Raw genomic sequence first — 13,619 nt, 5'->3', positions numbered from 1 at the left:
CCCAAACGCCCCGGCGTGCGCCCTGCCCTCCACGCACCGACGCACCCTGCCGCCTGTCACGCCCGTCCTTAGCGCCTCCATCGCACGTCCTAACGGCGTCTAGGCCCCGAATGTCGTGTCCGCAAAAAAATACTTGTTGTCGAGTAGACGAAACCGTGCCGAATTCCGACAAAAAGGAGGGATGCAACACGAGGACTTCCCAGGGGGTCACCCATCCTAGTACTACTCTCGCCCAAGCACGCTTAACTTCGGAGTTCTGATGGGATCCGGTGCGTCGGTGCTGGTATGATCGCATCCATCATTCCTAGCGCTCTAAATTCTATTAAACACCCCCTTCCCCTCCCAAACGCCCCGGCGTGCGCCCTGCCCTCCACGCACCGACGCACCCTGCCGCCTGTCACGCCCGTCCTTAGCGCCTCCATCGCACGTCCTAACGGCGTCTAGGCCCCGAATGTCGTGTCCGCAAAAAAATACTTGTTGTCGAGTAGACGAAACCGTGCCGAATTCCGACAAAAAGGAGGGATGCAACACGAGGACTTCCCAGGGGGTCACCCATCCTAGTACTACTCTCGCCCAAGCACGCTTAACTTCGGAGTTCTGATGGGATCCGGTGCGTCAGTGCTGGTATGATCGCATCCATCATTCCTAGCGCTCTAAATTCTATTAAACACCCCCTTCCCCTCCCAAACGCCCCGGCGTGCGCCCTGCCCTCCACGCACCGACGCACCCTGCCGCCTGTCACGCCCGTCCTTAGCGCCTCCATCGCACGTCCTAACGGCGTCTAGGCCCCGAATGTCGTGTCCGCAAAAAAATACTTGTTGTCGAGTAGACGAAACCGTGCCGAATTCCGACAAAAAGGAGGGATGCAACACGAGGACTTCCCAGGGGGTCACCCATCCTAGTACTACTCTCGCCCAAGCACGCTTAACTTCGGAGTTCTGATGGGATCCGGTGCGTTAGTGCTGGTATGATCGCATCCATCATTCCTAGCGCTCTAAATTCTATTAAACACCCCCTTCCCCTCCCAAACGCCCCGGCGTGCGCCCTGCCCTCCACGCACCGACGCACCCTGCCGCCTGTCACGCCCGTCCTTAGCGCCTCCATCGCACGTCCTAACGGCGTCTAGGCCCCGAATGTCGTGTCCGCAAAAAAATACTTGTTGTCGAGTAGACGAAACCGTGCCGAATTCCGACAAAAAGGAGGGATGCAACACGAGGACTTCCCAGGGGGTCACCCATCCTAGTACTACTCTCGCCCAAGCACGCTTAACTTCGGAGTTCTGATGGGATCCGGTGCGTTAGTGCTGGTATGATCGCATCCATCATTCCTAGCGCTCTAAATTCTATTAAACACCCCCTTCCCCTCCCAAACGCCCCGGCGTGCGCCCTGCCCTCCACGCACCGACGCACCCTGCCGCCTGTCACGCCCGTCCTAAGCGCCTCCATCGCACGTCCTAACGGCGTCTAGGCCCCGAATGTCGTGTCCGCAAAAAAATACTTGTTGTCGAGTAGACGAAACCGTGCCGAATTCCGACAAAAAGGAGGGATGCAACACGAGGACTTCCCAGGGGGTCACCCATCCTAGTACTACTCTCGCCCAAGCACGCTTAACTTCGGAGTTCTGATGGGATCCGGTGCGTTAGTGCTGGTATGATCGCATCCATCATTCCTAGCGCTCTAAATTCTATTAAACACCCCCTTCCCCTCCCAAACGCCCCGGCGTGCGCCCTGCCCTCCACGCACCGACGCACCCTGCCGCCTGTCACGCCCGTCCTTAGCGCCTCCATCGCACGTCCTAACGGCGTCTAGGCCCCGAATGTCGTGTCCGCAAAAAAATACTTGTTGTCGAGTAGACGAAACCGTGCCGAATTCCGACAAAAAGGAGGGATGCAACACGAGGACTTCCCAGGGGGTCACCCATCCTAGTACTACTCTCGCCCAAGCACGCTTAACTTCGGAGTTCTGATGGGATCCGGTGCGTCAGTGCTGGTATGATCGCATCCATCATTCCTAGCGCTCTAAATTCTATTAAACACCCCCTTCCCCTCCCAAACGCCCCGGCGTGCGCCCTGCCCTCCACGCACCGACGCACCCTGCCGCCTGTCACGCCCGTCCTTAGCGCCTCCATCGCACGTCCTAACGGCGTCTAGGCCCCGAATGTCGTGTCCGCAAAAAAATACTTGTTGTCGAGTAGACGAAACCGTGCCGAATTCCGACAAAAAGGAGGGATGCAACACGAGGACTTCCCAGGGGGTCACCCATCCTAGTACTACTCTCGCCCAAGCACGCTTAACTTCGGAGTTCTGATGGGATCCGGTGCGTCGGTGCGTGGTATGATCGCATCCATCATTCCTAGCGCTCTAAATTCTATTAAACACCCCCTTCCCCTCCCAAACGCCCCGGCGTGCGCCCTGCCCTCCACGCACCGACGCACCCTGCCGCCTGTCACGCCCGTCCTTAGCGCCTCCATCGCACGTCCTAACGGCGTCTAGGCCCCGAATGTCGTGTCCGCAAAAAAATACTTGTTGTCGAGTAGACGAAACCGTGCCGAATTCCGACAAAAAGGAGGGATGCAACACGAGGACTTCCCAGGGGGTCACCCATCCTAGTACTACTCTCGCCCAAGCACGCTTAACTTCGGAGTTCTGATGGGATCCGGTGCGTTAGTGCTGGTATGATCGCATCCATCATTCCTAGCGCTCTAAATTCTATTAAACACCCCCTTCCCCTCCCAAACGCCCCGGCGTGCGCCCTGCCCTCCACGCACCGACGCACCCTGCCGCCTGTCACGCCCGTCCTAAGCGCCTCCATCGCACGTCCTAACGGCGTCTAGGCCCCGAATGTCGTGTCCGCAAAAAAATACTTGTTGTCGAGTAGACGAAACCGTGCCGAATTCCGACAAAAAGGAGGGATGCAACACGAGGACTTCCCAGGGGGTCACCCATCCTAGTACTACTCTCGCCCAAGCACGCTTAACTTCGGAGTTCTGATGGGATCCGGTGCGTTAGTGCTGGTATGATCGCATCCATCATTCCTAGCGCTCTAAATTCTATTAAACACCCCCTTCCCCTCCCAAACGCCCCGGCGTGCGCCCTGCCCTCCACGCACCGACGCACCCTGCCGCCTGTCACGCCCGTCCTTAGCGCCTCCATCGCACGTCCTAACGGCGTCTAGGCCCCGAATGTCGTGTCCGCAAAAAAATACTTGTTGTCGAGTAGACGAAACCGTGCCGAATTCCGACAAAAAGGAGGGATGCAACACGAGGACTTCCCAGGGGGTCACCCATCCTAGTACTACTCTCGCCCAAGCACGCTTAACTTCGGAGTTCTGATGGGATCCGGTGCGTTAGTGCTGGTATGATCGCATCCATCATTCCTAGCGCTCTAAATTCTATTAAACACCCCCTTCCCCTCCCAAACGCCCCGGCGTGCGCCCTGCCCTCCACGCACCGACGCACCCTGCCGCCTGTCACGCCCGTCCTTAGCGCCTCCATCGCACGTCCTAACGGCGTCTAGGCCCCGAATGTCGTGTCCGCAAAAAAATACTTGTTGTCGAGTAGACGAAACCGTGCCGAATTCCGACAAAAAGGAGGGATGCAACACGAGGACTTCCCAGGGGGTCACCCATCCTAGTACTACTCTCGCCCAAGCACGCTTAACTTCGGAGTTCTGATGGGATCCGGTGCGTTAGTGCTGGTATGATCGCATCCATCATTCCTAGCGCTCTAAATTCTATTAAACACCCCCTTCCCCTCCCAAACGCCCCGGCGTGCGCCCTGCCCTCCACGCACCGACGCACCCTGCCGCCTGTCACGCCCGTCCTTAGCGCCTCCATCGCACGTCCTAACGGCGTCTAGGCCCCGAATGTCGTGTCCGCAAAAAAATACTTGTTGTCGAGTAGACGAAACCGTGCCGAATTCCGACAAAAAGGAGGGATGCAACACGAGGACTTCCCAGGGGGTCACCCATCCTAGTACTACTCTCGCCCAAGCACGCTTAACTTCGGAGTTCTGATGGGATCCGGTGCGTTAGTGCTGGTATGATCGCATCCATCATTCCTAGCGCTCTAAATTCTATTAAACACCCCCTTCCCCTCCCAAACGCCCCGGCGTGCGCCCTGCCCTCCACGCACCGACGCACCCTGCCGCCTGTCACGCCCGTCCTTAGCGCCTCCATCGCACGTCCTAACGGCGTCTAGGCCCCGAATGTCGTGTCCGCAAAAAAATACTTGTTGTCGAGTAGACGAAACCGTGCCGAATTCCGACAAAAAGGAGGGATGCAACACGAGGACTTCCCAGGGGGTCACCCATCCTAGTACTACTCTCGCCCAAGCACGCTTAACTTCGGAGTTCTGATGGGATCCGGTGCGTTAGTGCTGGTATGATCGCATCCATCATTCCTAGCGCTCTAAATTCTATTAAACACCCCCTTCCCCTCCCAAACGCCCCGGCGTGCGCCCTGCCCTCCACGCACCGACGCACCCTGCCGCCTGTCACGCCCGTCCTAAGCGCCTCCATCGCACGTCCTAACGGCGTCTAGGCCCCGAATGTCGTGTCCGCAAAAAAATACTTGTTGTCGAGTAGACGAAACCGTGCCGAATTCCGACAAAAAGGAGGGATGCAACACGAGGACTTCCCAGGGGGTCACCCATCCTAGTACTACTCTCGCCCAAGCACGCTTAACTTCGGAGTTCTGATGGGATCCGGTGCGTTAGTGCTGGTATGATCGCATCCATCATTCCTAGCGCTCTAAATTCTATTAAACACCCCCTTCCCCTCCCAAACGCCCCGGCGTGCGCCCTGCCCTCCACGCACCGACGCACCCTGCCGCCTGTCACGCCCGTCCTTAGCGCCTCCATCGCACGTCCTAACGGCGTCTAGGCCCCGAATGTCGTGTCCGCAAAAAAATACTTGTTGTCGAGTAGACGAAACCGTGCCGAATTCCGACAAAAAGGAGGGATGCAACACGAGGACTTCCCAGGGGGTCACCCATCCTAGTACTACTCTTGCCCAAGCACGCTTAACTTCGGAGTTCTGATGGGATCCGGTGCGTTAGTGCTGGTATGATCGCATCCATCATTCCTAGCGCTCTAAATTCTATTAAACACCCCCTTCCCCTCCCAAACGCCCCGGCGTGCGCCCTGCCCTCCACGCACCGACGCACCCTGCCGCCTGTCACGCCCGTCCTTAGCGCCTCCATCGCACGTCCTAACGGCGTCTAGGCCCCGAATGTCGTGTCCGCAAAAAAATACTTGTTGTCGAGTAGACGAAACCGTGCCGAATTCCGACAAAAAGGAGGGATGCAACACGAGGACTTCCCAGGGGGTCACCCATCCTAGTACTACTCTCGCCCAAGCACGCTTAACTTCGGAGTTCTGATGGGATCCGGTGCGTTAGTGCTGGTATGATCGCATCCATCATTCCTAGCGCTCTAAATTCTATTAAACACCCCCTTCCCCTCCCAAACGCCCCGGCGTGCGCCCTGCCCTCCACGCACCGACGCACCCTGCCGCCTGTCACGCCCGTCCTTAGCGCCTCCATCGCACGTCCTAACGGCGTCTAGGCCCCGAATGTCGTGTCCGCAAAAAAATACTTGTTGTCGAGTAGACGAAACCGTGCCGAATTCCGACAAAAAGGAGGGATGCAACACGAGGACTTCCCAGGGGGTCACCCATCCTAGTACTACTCTCGCCCAAGCACGCTTAACTTCGGAGTTCTGATGGGATCCGGTGCGTTAGTGCTGGTATGATCGCATCCATCATTCCTAGCGCTCTAAATTCTATTAAACACCCCCTTCCCCTCCCAAACGCCCCGGCGTGCGCCCTGCCCTCCACGCACCGACGCACCCTGCCGCCTGTCACGCCCGTCCTAAGCGCCTCCATCGCACGTCCTAACGGCGTCTAGGCCCCGAATGTCGTGTCCGCAAAAAAATACTTGTTGTCGAGTAGACGAAACCGTGCCGAATTCCGACAAAAAGGAGGGATGCAACACGAGGACTTCCCAGGGGGTCACCCATCCTAGTACTACTCTCGCCCAAGCACGCTTAACTTCGGAGTTCTGATGGGATCCGGTGCGTTAGTGCTGGTATGATCGCATCCATCATTCCTAGCGCTCTAAATTCTATTAAACACCCCCTTCCCCTCCCAAACGCCCCGGCGTGCGCCCTGCCCTCCACGCACCGACGCACCCTGCCGCCTGTCACGCCCGTCCTTAGCGCCTCCATCGCACGTCCTAACGGCGTCTAGGCCCCGAATGTCGTGTCCGCAAAAAAATACTTGTTGTCGAGTAGACGAAACCGTGCCGAATTCCGACAAAAAGGAGGGATGCAACACGAGGACTTCCCAGGGGGTCACCCATCCTAGTACTACTCTCGCCCAAGCACGCTTAACTTCGGAGTTCTGATGGGATCCGGTGCGTTAGTGCTGGTATGATCGCATCCATCATTCCTAGCGCTCTAAATTCTATTAAACACCCCCTTCCCCTCCCAAACGCCCCGGCGTGCGCCCTGCCCTCCACGCACCGACGCACCCTGCCGCCTGTCACGCCCGTCCTTAGCGCCTCCATCGCACGTCCTAACGGCGTCTAGGCCCCGAATGTCGTGTCCGCAAAAAAATACTTGTTGTCGAGTAGACGAAACCGTGCCGAATTCCGACAAAAAGGAGGGATGCAACACGAGGACTTCCCAGGGGGTCACCCATCCTAGTACTACTCTCGCCCAAGCACGCTTAACTTCGGAGTTCTGATGGGATCCGGTGCGTTAGTGCTGGTATGATCGCATCCATCATTCCTAGCGCTCTAAATTCTATTAAACACCCCCTTCCCCTCCCAAACGCCCCGGCGTGCGCCCTGCCCTCCACGCACCGACGCACCCTGCCGCCTGTCACGCCCGTCCTTAGCGCCTCCATCGCACGTCCTAACGGCGTCTAGGCCCCGAATGTCGTGTCCGCAAAAAAATACTTGTTGTCGAGTAGACGAAACCGTGCCGAATTCCGACAAAAAGGAGGGATGCAACACGAGGACTTCCCAGGGGGTCACCCATCCTAGTACTACTCTCGCCCAAGCACGCTTAACTTCGGAGTTCTGATGGGATCCGGTGCGTTAGTGCTGGTATGATCGCATCCATCATTCCTAGCGCTCTAAATTCTATTAAACACCCCCTTCCCCTCCCAAACGCCCCGGCGTGCGCCCTGCCCTCCACGCACCGACGCACCCTGCCGCCTGTCACGCCCGTCCTAAGCGCCTCCATCGCACGTCCTAACGGCGTCTAGGCCCCGAATGTCGTGTCCGCAAAAAAATACTTGTTGTCGAGTAGACGAAACCGTGCCGAATTCCGACAAAAAGGAGGGATGCAACACGAGGACTTCCCAGGGGGTCACCCATCCTAGTACTACTCTCGCCCAAGCACGCTTAACTTCGGAGTTCTGATGGGATCCGGTGCGTTAGTGCTGGTATGATCGCATCCATCATTCCTAGCGCTCTAAATTCTATTAAACACCCCCTTCCCCTCCCAAACGCCCCGGCGTGCGCCCTGCCCTCCACGCACCGACGCACCCTGCCGCCTGTCACGCCCGTCCTTAGCGCCTCCATCGCACGTCCTAACGGCGTCTAGGCCTCGAATGTCGTGTCCGCAAAAAAATACTTGTTGTCGAGTAGACGAAACCGTGCCGAATTCCGACAAAAAGGAGGGATGCAACACGAGGACTTCCCAGGGGGTCACCCATCCTAGTACTACTCTCGCCCAAGCACGCTTAACTTCGGAGTTCTGATGGGATCCGGTGCGTTAGTGCTGGTATGATCGCATCCATCATTCCTAGCGCTCTAAATTCTATTAAACACCCCCTTCCCCTCCCAAACGCCCCGGCGTGCGCCCTGCCCTCCACGCACCGACGCACCCTGCCGCCTGTCACGCCCGTCCTTAGCGCCTCCATCGCACGTCCTAACGGCGTCTAGGCCCCGAATGTCGTGTCCGCAAAAAAATACTTGTTGTCGAGTAGACGAAACCGTGCCGAATTCCGACAAAAAGGAGGGATGCAACACGAGGACTTCCCAGGGGGTCACCCATCCTAGTACTACTCTCGCCCAAGCACGCTTAACTTCGGAGTTCTGATGGGATCCGGTGCGTTAGTGCTGGTATGATCGCATCCATCATTCCTAGCGCTCTAAATTCTATTAAACACCCCCTTCCCCTCCCAAACGCCCCGGCGTGCGCCCTGCCCTCCACGCACCGACGCACCCTGCCGCCTGTCACGCCCGTCCTTAGCGCCTCCATCGCACGTCCTAACGGCGTCTAGGCCCCGAATGTCGTGTCCGCAAAAAAATACTTGTTGTCGAGTAGACGAAACCGTGCCGAATTCCGACAAAAAGGAGGGATGCAACACGAGGACTTCCCAGGGGGTCACCCATCCTAGTACTACTCTCGCCCAAGCACGCTTAACTTCGGAGTTCTGATGGGATCCGGTGCGTTAGTGCTGGTATGATCGCATCCATCATTCCTAGCGCTCTAAATTCTATTAAACACCCCCTTCCCCTCCCAAACGCCCCGGCGTGCGCCCTGCCCTCCACGCACCGACGCACCCTGCCGCCTGTCACGCCCGTCCTTAGCGCCTCCATCGCACGTCCTAACGGCGTCTAGGCCCCGAATGTCGTGTCCGCAAAAAAAATACTTGTTGTCGAGTAGACGAAACCGTGCCGAATTCCGACAAAAAGGAGGGATGCAACACGAGGACTTCCCAGGGGGTCACCCATCCTAGTACTACTCTCGCCCAAGCACGCTTAACTTCGGAGTTCTGATGGGATCCGGTGCGTTAGTGCTGGTATGATCGCATCCATCATTCCTAGCGCTCTAAATTCTATTAAACACCCCCTTCCCCTCCCAAACGCCCCGGCGTGCGCCCTGCCCTCCACGCACCGACGCACCCTGCCGCCTGTCACGCCCGTCCTTAGCGCCTCCATCGCACGTCCTAACGGCGTCTAGGCCCCGAATGTCGTGTCCGCAAAAAAATACTTGTTGTCGAGTAGACGAAACCGTGCCGAATTCCGACAAAAAGGAGGGATGCAACACGAGGACTTCCCAGGGGGTCACCCATCCTAGTACTACTCTCGCCCAAGCACGCTTAACTTCGGAGTTCTGATGGGATCCGGTGCGTTAGTGCTGGTATGATCGCATCCATCATTCCTAGCGCTCTAAATTCTATTAAACACCCCCTTCCCCTCCCAAACGCCCCGGCGTGCGCCCTGCCCTCCACGCACCGACGCACCCTGCCGCCTGTCACGCCCGTCCTTAGCGCCTCCATCGCACGTCCTAACGGCGTCTAGGCCCCGAATGTCGTGTCCGCAAAAAAATACTTGTTGTCGAGTAGACGAAACCGTGCCGAATTCCGACAAAAAGGAGGGATGCAACACGAGGACTTCCCAGGGGGTCACCCATCCTAGTACTACTCTCGCCCAAGCACGCTTAACTTCGGAGTTCTGATGGGATCCGGTGCGTTAGTGCTGGTATGATCGCATCCATCATTCCTAGCGCTCTAAATTCTATTAAACACCCCCTTCCCCTCCCAAACGCCCCGGCGTGCGCCCTGCCCTCCACGCACCGACGCACCCTGCCGCCTGTCACGCCCGTCCTTAGCGCCTCCATCGCACGTCCTAACGGCGTCTAGGCCCCGAATGTCGTGTCCGCAAAAAAATACTTGTTGTCGAGTAGACGAAACCGTGCCGAATTCCGACAAAAAGGAGGGATGCAACACGAGGACTTCCCAGGGGGTCACCCATCCTAGTACTACTCTCGCCCAAGCACGCTTAACTTCGGAGTTCTGATGGGATCCGGTGCGTTAGTGCTGGTATGATCGCATCCATCATTCCTAGCGCTCTAAATTCTATTAAACACCCCCTTCCCCTCCCAAACGCCCCGGCGTGCGCCCTGCCCTCCACGCACCGACGCACCCTGCCGCCTGTCACGCCCGTCCTTAGCGCCTCCATCGCACGTCCTAACGGCGTCTAGGCCCCGAATGTCGTGTCCGCAAAAAAAATACTTGTTGTCGAGTAGACGAAACCGTGCCGAATTCCGACAAAAAGGAGGATGCAACACGAGGACTTCCCAGGGGGTCACCCATCCTAGTACTACTCTCGCCCAAGCACGCTTAACTTCGGAGTTCTGATGGGATCCGGTGCGTTAGTGCTGGTATGATCGCATCCATCATTCCTAGCGCTCTAAATTCTATTAAACACCCCCTTCCCCTCCCAAACGCCCCGGCGTGCGCCCTGCCCTCCACGCACCGACGCACCCTGCCGCCTGTCACGCCCGTCCTTAGCGCCTCCATCGCACGTCCTAACGGCGTCTAGGCCCCGAATGTCGTGTCCGCAAAAAAATACTTGTTGTCGAGTAGACGAAACCGTGCCGAATTCCGACAAAAAGGAGGGATGCAACACGAGGACTTCCCAGGGGGTCACCCATCCTAGTACTACTCTCGCCCAAGCACGCTTAACTTCGGAGTTCTGATGGGATCCGGTGCGTTAGTGCTGGTATGATCGCATCCATCATTCCTAGCGCTCTAAATTCTATTAAACACCCCCTTCCCCTCCCAAACGCCCCGGCGTGCGCCCTGCCCTCCACGCACCGACGCACCCTGCCGCCTGTCACGCCCGTCCTTAGCGCCTCCATCGCACGTCCTAACGGCGTCTAGGCCCCGAATGTCGTGTCCGCAAAAAAATACTTGTTGTCGAGTAGACGAAACCGTGCCGAATTCCGACAAAAAGGAGGGATGCAACACGAGGACTTCCCAGGGGTCACCCATCCTAGTACTACTCTCGCCCAAGCACGCTTAACTTCGGAGTTCTGATGGGATCCGGTGCGTTAGTGCTGGTATGATCGCATCCATCATTCCTAGCGCTCTAAATTCTATTAAACACCCCCTTCCCCTCCCAAACGCCCCGGCGTGCGCCCTGCCCTCCACGCACCGACGCACCCTGCCGCCTGTCACGCCCGTCCTAAGCGCCTCCATCGCACGTCCTAACGGCGTCTAGGCCCCGAATGTCGTGTCCGCAAAAAAATACTTGTTGTCGAGTAGACGAAACCGTGCCGAATTCCGACAAAAAAGGAGGGATGCAACACGAGGACTTCCCAGGGGGTCACCCATCCTAGTACTACTCTCGCCCAAGCACGCTTAACTTCGGAGTTCTGATGGGATCCGGTGCGTTAGTGCTGGTATGATCGCATCCATCATTCCTAGCGCTCTAAATTCTATTAAACACCCCTTCCCCTCCCAAACGCCCCGGCGTGCGCCCTGCCCTCCACGCACCGACGCACCCTGCCGCCTGTCACGCCCGTCCTTAGCGCCTCCATCGCACGTCCTAACGGCGTCTAGGCCCCGAATGTCGTGTCCGCAAAAAAATACTTGTTGTCGAGTAGACGAAACCGTGCCGAATTCCGACAAAAAGGAGGGATGCAACACGAGGACTTCCCAGGGGGTCACCCATCCTAGTACTACTCTCGCCCAAGCACGCTTAACTTCGGAGTTCTGATGGGATCCGGTGCGTTAGTGCTGGTATGATCGCATCCATCATTCCTAGCGCTCTAAATTCTATTAAACACCCCCTTCCCCTCCCAAACGCCCCGGCGTGCGCCCTGCCCTCCACGCACCGACGCACCCTGCCGCCTGTCACGCCCGTCCTTAGCGCCTCCATCGCACGTCCTACACGGCGTCTAGGCCCCGAATGTCGTGTCCGCAAAAAAATACTTGTTGTCGAGTAGACGAAACCGTGCCGAATTCCGACAAAAAGGAGGGATGCAACACGAGGACTTCCCAGGGGGTCACCCATCCTAGTACTACTCTCGCCCAAGCACGCTTAACTTCGGAGTTCTGATGGGATCCGGTGCGTTAGTGCTGGTATGATCGCATCCATCATTCCTAGCGCTCTAAATTCTATTAAACACCCCCTTCCCCTCCCAAACGCCCCGGCGTGCGCCCTGCCCTCCACGCACCGACGCACCCTGCCGCCTGTCACGCCCGTCCTTAGCGCCTCCATCGCACGTCCTAACGGCGTCTAGGCCCCGAATGTCGTGTCCGCAAAAAAATACTTGTTGTCGAGTAGACGAAACCGTGCCGAATTCCGACAAAAAGGAGGGATGCAACACGAGGACTTCCCAGGGGGTCACCCATCCTAGTACTACTCTCGCCCAAGCACGCTTAACTTCGGAGTTCTGATGGGATCCGGTGCGTTAGTGCTGGTATGATCGCATCCATCATTCCTAGCGCTCTAAATTCTATTAAACACCCCCTTCCCCTCCCAAACGCCCCGGCGTGCGCCCTGCCCTCCACGCACCGACGCACCCTGCCGCCTGTCACGCCCGTCCTTAGCGCCTCCATCGCACGTCCTAACGGCGTCTAGGCCCCGAATGTCGTGTCCGCAAAAAAATACTTGTTGTCGAGTAGACGAAACCGTGCCGAATTCCGACAAAAAGGAGGGATGCAACACGAGGACTTCCCAGGGGGTCACCCATCCTAGTACTACTCTCGCCCAAGCACGCTTAACTTCGGAGTTCTGATGGGATCCGGTGCGTTAGTGCTGGTATGATCGCATCCATCATTCCTAGCGCTCTAAATTCTATTAAACACCCCCTTCCCCTCCCAAACGCCCCGGCGTGCGCCCTGCCCTCCACGCACCGACGCACCCTGCCGCCTGTCACGCCCGTCCTAAGCGCCTCCATCGCACGTCCTAACGGCGTCTAGGCCCCGAATGTCGTGTCCGCAAAAAAATACTTGTTGTCGAGTAGACGAAACCGTGCCGAATTCCGACAAAAAGGAGGGATGCAACACGAGGACTTCCCAGGGGGTCACCCATCCTAGTACTACTCTCGCCCAAGCACGCTTAACTTCGGAGTTCTGATGGGATCCGGTGCGTTAGTGCTGGTATGATCGCATCCATCATTCCTAGCGCTCTAAATTCTATTAAACACCCCCTTCCCCTCCCAAACGCCCCGGCGTGCGCCCTGCCCTCCACGCACCGACGCACCCTGCCGCCTGTCACGCCCGTCCTTAGCGCCTCCATCGCACGTCCTAACGGCGTCTAGGCCCCGAATGTCGTGTCCGCAAAAAAATACTTGTTGTCGAGTAGACGAAACCGTGCCGAATTCCGACAAAAAGGAGGGATGCAACACGAGGACTTCCCAGGGGGTCACCCATCCTAGTACTACTCTCGCCCAAGCACGCTTAACTTCGGAGTTCTGATGGGATCCGGTGCGTTAGTGCTGGTATGATCGCATCCATCATTCCTAGCGCTCTAAATTCTATTAAACACCCCCTTCCCCTCCCAAACGCCCCGGCGTGCGCCCTGCCCTCCACGCACCGACGCACCCTGCCGCCTGTCACGCCCGTCCTTAGCGCCTCCATCGCACGTCCTAACGGCGTCTAGGCCCCGAATGTCGTGTCCGCAAAAAAATACTTGTTGTCGAGTAGACGAAACCGTGCCGAATTCCGACAAAAAGGAGGGATGCAACACGAGGACTTCCCAGGGGGTCACCCATCCTAGTACTACTCTCGCCCAAGCACGCTTAACTTCGGAGTTCTGATGGGATCCGGTGCGTTAGTGCTGGTATGATCGCATCCATCATTCCTAGCGCTCTAAAT

At 57.5% G+C, this 13,619-nt stretch overlaps 40 non-coding genes across 40 annotated transcripts; all 40 read right to left on the bottom strand.

The window, feature by feature from the left end:
- Positions 1-178: 178 nt before the first annotated feature.
- LOC129897420 (5S ribosomal RNA) lies at positions 179-297 on the bottom strand. The gene has a single exon (XR_008768513.1). It is a non-coding gene; the product is annotated as a 5S ribosomal RNA (ribosomal RNA).
- A 222-nt stretch (positions 298-519) lies between these two features.
- LOC129897365 (5S ribosomal RNA) lies at positions 520-638 on the bottom strand. The gene has a single exon (XR_008768458.1). It is a non-coding gene; the product is annotated as a 5S ribosomal RNA (ribosomal RNA).
- Positions 639-860: 222 nt separating this feature from the next.
- Positions 861-979, bottom strand: LOC129897142 (5S ribosomal RNA). The gene has a single exon (XR_008768245.1). It is a non-coding gene; the product is annotated as a 5S ribosomal RNA (ribosomal RNA).
- Positions 980-1,201: 222 nt separating this feature from the next.
- Positions 1,202-1,320, bottom strand: LOC129897141 (5S ribosomal RNA). The gene has a single exon (XR_008768244.1). It is a non-coding gene; the product is annotated as a 5S ribosomal RNA (ribosomal RNA).
- A 222-nt stretch (positions 1,321-1,542) lies between these two features.
- Positions 1,543-1,661, bottom strand: LOC129897140 (5S ribosomal RNA). Its single transcript, XR_008768243.1, has one exon. It is a non-coding gene; the product is annotated as a 5S ribosomal RNA (ribosomal RNA).
- Positions 1,662-1,883: 222 nt separating this feature from the next.
- LOC129897364 (5S ribosomal RNA) lies at positions 1,884-2,002 on the bottom strand. Its single transcript, XR_008768457.1, has one exon. It is a non-coding gene; the product is annotated as a 5S ribosomal RNA (ribosomal RNA).
- A 222-nt stretch (positions 2,003-2,224) lies between these two features.
- Positions 2,225-2,344, bottom strand: LOC129897669 (5S ribosomal RNA). Its single transcript, XR_008768746.1, has one exon. It is a non-coding gene; the product is annotated as a 5S ribosomal RNA (ribosomal RNA).
- A 222-nt stretch (positions 2,345-2,566) lies between these two features.
- On the bottom strand, positions 2,567-2,685 carry LOC129897139 (5S ribosomal RNA). The gene has a single exon (XR_008768242.1). It is a non-coding gene; the product is annotated as a 5S ribosomal RNA (ribosomal RNA).
- Positions 2,686-2,907: 222 nt separating this feature from the next.
- Positions 2,908-3,026, bottom strand: LOC129897138 (5S ribosomal RNA). The gene has a single exon (XR_008768241.1). It is a non-coding gene; the product is annotated as a 5S ribosomal RNA (ribosomal RNA).
- A 222-nt stretch (positions 3,027-3,248) lies between these two features.
- On the bottom strand, positions 3,249-3,367 carry LOC129897137 (5S ribosomal RNA). The gene has a single exon (XR_008768240.1). It is a non-coding gene; the product is annotated as a 5S ribosomal RNA (ribosomal RNA).
- Positions 3,368-3,589: 222 nt separating this feature from the next.
- On the bottom strand, positions 3,590-3,708 carry LOC129897136 (5S ribosomal RNA). Its single transcript, XR_008768239.1, has one exon. It is a non-coding gene; the product is annotated as a 5S ribosomal RNA (ribosomal RNA).
- Positions 3,709-3,930: 222 nt separating this feature from the next.
- On the bottom strand, positions 3,931-4,049 carry LOC129897134 (5S ribosomal RNA). The gene has a single exon (XR_008768238.1). It is a non-coding gene; the product is annotated as a 5S ribosomal RNA (ribosomal RNA).
- A 222-nt stretch (positions 4,050-4,271) lies between these two features.
- LOC129897132 (5S ribosomal RNA) lies at positions 4,272-4,390 on the bottom strand. Its single transcript, XR_008768236.1, has one exon. It is a non-coding gene; the product is annotated as a 5S ribosomal RNA (ribosomal RNA).
- A 222-nt stretch (positions 4,391-4,612) lies between these two features.
- LOC129897131 (5S ribosomal RNA) lies at positions 4,613-4,731 on the bottom strand. The gene has a single exon (XR_008768235.1). It is a non-coding gene; the product is annotated as a 5S ribosomal RNA (ribosomal RNA).
- Positions 4,732-4,953: 222 nt separating this feature from the next.
- LOC129897499 (5S ribosomal RNA) lies at positions 4,954-5,072 on the bottom strand. Its single transcript, XR_008768587.1, has one exon. It is a non-coding gene; the product is annotated as a 5S ribosomal RNA (ribosomal RNA).
- Positions 5,073-5,294: 222 nt separating this feature from the next.
- Positions 5,295-5,413, bottom strand: LOC129897130 (5S ribosomal RNA). Its single transcript, XR_008768234.1, has one exon. It is a non-coding gene; the product is annotated as a 5S ribosomal RNA (ribosomal RNA).
- A 222-nt stretch (positions 5,414-5,635) lies between these two features.
- On the bottom strand, positions 5,636-5,754 carry LOC129897129 (5S ribosomal RNA). Its single transcript, XR_008768233.1, has one exon. It is a non-coding gene; the product is annotated as a 5S ribosomal RNA (ribosomal RNA).
- A 222-nt stretch (positions 5,755-5,976) lies between these two features.
- LOC129897128 (5S ribosomal RNA) lies at positions 5,977-6,095 on the bottom strand. The gene has a single exon (XR_008768232.1). It is a non-coding gene; the product is annotated as a 5S ribosomal RNA (ribosomal RNA).
- Positions 6,096-6,317: 222 nt separating this feature from the next.
- On the bottom strand, positions 6,318-6,436 carry LOC129897127 (5S ribosomal RNA). The gene has a single exon (XR_008768231.1). It is a non-coding gene; the product is annotated as a 5S ribosomal RNA (ribosomal RNA).
- A 222-nt stretch (positions 6,437-6,658) lies between these two features.
- LOC129897126 (5S ribosomal RNA) lies at positions 6,659-6,777 on the bottom strand. The gene has a single exon (XR_008768230.1). It is a non-coding gene; the product is annotated as a 5S ribosomal RNA (ribosomal RNA).
- A 222-nt stretch (positions 6,778-6,999) lies between these two features.
- On the bottom strand, positions 7,000-7,118 carry LOC129897125 (5S ribosomal RNA). Its single transcript, XR_008768229.1, has one exon. It is a non-coding gene; the product is annotated as a 5S ribosomal RNA (ribosomal RNA).
- A 222-nt stretch (positions 7,119-7,340) lies between these two features.
- Positions 7,341-7,459, bottom strand: LOC129897124 (5S ribosomal RNA). The gene has a single exon (XR_008768228.1). It is a non-coding gene; the product is annotated as a 5S ribosomal RNA (ribosomal RNA).
- A 222-nt stretch (positions 7,460-7,681) lies between these two features.
- Positions 7,682-7,800, bottom strand: LOC129897123 (5S ribosomal RNA). The gene has a single exon (XR_008768227.1). It is a non-coding gene; the product is annotated as a 5S ribosomal RNA (ribosomal RNA).
- Positions 7,801-8,022: 222 nt separating this feature from the next.
- LOC129897121 (5S ribosomal RNA) lies at positions 8,023-8,141 on the bottom strand. The gene has a single exon (XR_008768225.1). It is a non-coding gene; the product is annotated as a 5S ribosomal RNA (ribosomal RNA).
- Positions 8,142-8,363: 222 nt separating this feature from the next.
- On the bottom strand, positions 8,364-8,482 carry LOC129897120 (5S ribosomal RNA). The gene has a single exon (XR_008768224.1). It is a non-coding gene; the product is annotated as a 5S ribosomal RNA (ribosomal RNA).
- Positions 8,483-8,705: 223 nt separating this feature from the next.
- On the bottom strand, positions 8,706-8,824 carry LOC129897119 (5S ribosomal RNA). The gene has a single exon (XR_008768223.1). It is a non-coding gene; the product is annotated as a 5S ribosomal RNA (ribosomal RNA).
- Positions 8,825-9,046: 222 nt separating this feature from the next.
- LOC129897118 (5S ribosomal RNA) lies at positions 9,047-9,165 on the bottom strand. Its single transcript, XR_008768222.1, has one exon. It is a non-coding gene; the product is annotated as a 5S ribosomal RNA (ribosomal RNA).
- Positions 9,166-9,387: 222 nt separating this feature from the next.
- On the bottom strand, positions 9,388-9,506 carry LOC129897117 (5S ribosomal RNA). Its single transcript, XR_008768221.1, has one exon. It is a non-coding gene; the product is annotated as a 5S ribosomal RNA (ribosomal RNA).
- A 222-nt stretch (positions 9,507-9,728) lies between these two features.
- LOC129897116 (5S ribosomal RNA) lies at positions 9,729-9,847 on the bottom strand. Its single transcript, XR_008768220.1, has one exon. It is a non-coding gene; the product is annotated as a 5S ribosomal RNA (ribosomal RNA).
- A 222-nt stretch (positions 9,848-10,069) lies between these two features.
- Positions 10,070-10,188, bottom strand: LOC129897370 (5S ribosomal RNA). Its single transcript, XR_008768463.1, has one exon. It is a non-coding gene; the product is annotated as a 5S ribosomal RNA (ribosomal RNA).
- A 222-nt stretch (positions 10,189-10,410) lies between these two features.
- LOC129897115 (5S ribosomal RNA) lies at positions 10,411-10,529 on the bottom strand. The gene has a single exon (XR_008768219.1). It is a non-coding gene; the product is annotated as a 5S ribosomal RNA (ribosomal RNA).
- A 222-nt stretch (positions 10,530-10,751) lies between these two features.
- On the bottom strand, positions 10,752-10,869 carry LOC129897552 (5S ribosomal RNA). The gene has a single exon (XR_008768636.1). It is a non-coding gene; the product is annotated as a 5S ribosomal RNA (ribosomal RNA).
- Positions 10,870-11,092: 223 nt separating this feature from the next.
- On the bottom strand, positions 11,093-11,211 carry LOC129897114 (5S ribosomal RNA). Its single transcript, XR_008768218.1, has one exon. It is a non-coding gene; the product is annotated as a 5S ribosomal RNA (ribosomal RNA).
- Positions 11,212-11,432: 221 nt separating this feature from the next.
- LOC129897113 (5S ribosomal RNA) lies at positions 11,433-11,551 on the bottom strand. The gene has a single exon (XR_008768217.1). It is a non-coding gene; the product is annotated as a 5S ribosomal RNA (ribosomal RNA).
- Positions 11,552-11,774: 223 nt separating this feature from the next.
- Positions 11,775-11,893, bottom strand: LOC129897112 (5S ribosomal RNA). The gene has a single exon (XR_008768216.1). It is a non-coding gene; the product is annotated as a 5S ribosomal RNA (ribosomal RNA).
- Positions 11,894-12,115: 222 nt separating this feature from the next.
- On the bottom strand, positions 12,116-12,234 carry LOC129897110 (5S ribosomal RNA). The gene has a single exon (XR_008768214.1). It is a non-coding gene; the product is annotated as a 5S ribosomal RNA (ribosomal RNA).
- Positions 12,235-12,456: 222 nt separating this feature from the next.
- Positions 12,457-12,575, bottom strand: LOC129897108 (5S ribosomal RNA). The gene has a single exon (XR_008768213.1). It is a non-coding gene; the product is annotated as a 5S ribosomal RNA (ribosomal RNA).
- Positions 12,576-12,797: 222 nt separating this feature from the next.
- LOC129897107 (5S ribosomal RNA) lies at positions 12,798-12,916 on the bottom strand. Its single transcript, XR_008768212.1, has one exon. It is a non-coding gene; the product is annotated as a 5S ribosomal RNA (ribosomal RNA).
- A 222-nt stretch (positions 12,917-13,138) lies between these two features.
- On the bottom strand, positions 13,139-13,257 carry LOC129897106 (5S ribosomal RNA). The gene has a single exon (XR_008768211.1). It is a non-coding gene; the product is annotated as a 5S ribosomal RNA (ribosomal RNA).
- A 222-nt stretch (positions 13,258-13,479) lies between these two features.
- Positions 13,480-13,598, bottom strand: LOC129897105 (5S ribosomal RNA). The gene has a single exon (XR_008768210.1). It is a non-coding gene; the product is annotated as a 5S ribosomal RNA (ribosomal RNA).
- Positions 13,599-13,619: the final 21 nt, after the last annotated feature.

This window comes from Solanum dulcamara, chromosome 7 (assembly GCF_947179165.1).
Source record: "Solanum dulcamara chromosome 7, daSolDulc1.2, whole genome shotgun sequence".
Lineage (NCBI taxonomy): Eukaryota > Viridiplantae > Streptophyta > Magnoliopsida > Solanales > Solanaceae > Solanum > Solanum dulcamara.
The sequence above is the reverse complement of the archived record's forward strand: the minus strand, read 5'-3'. Positions and strand labels throughout refer to the sequence as shown.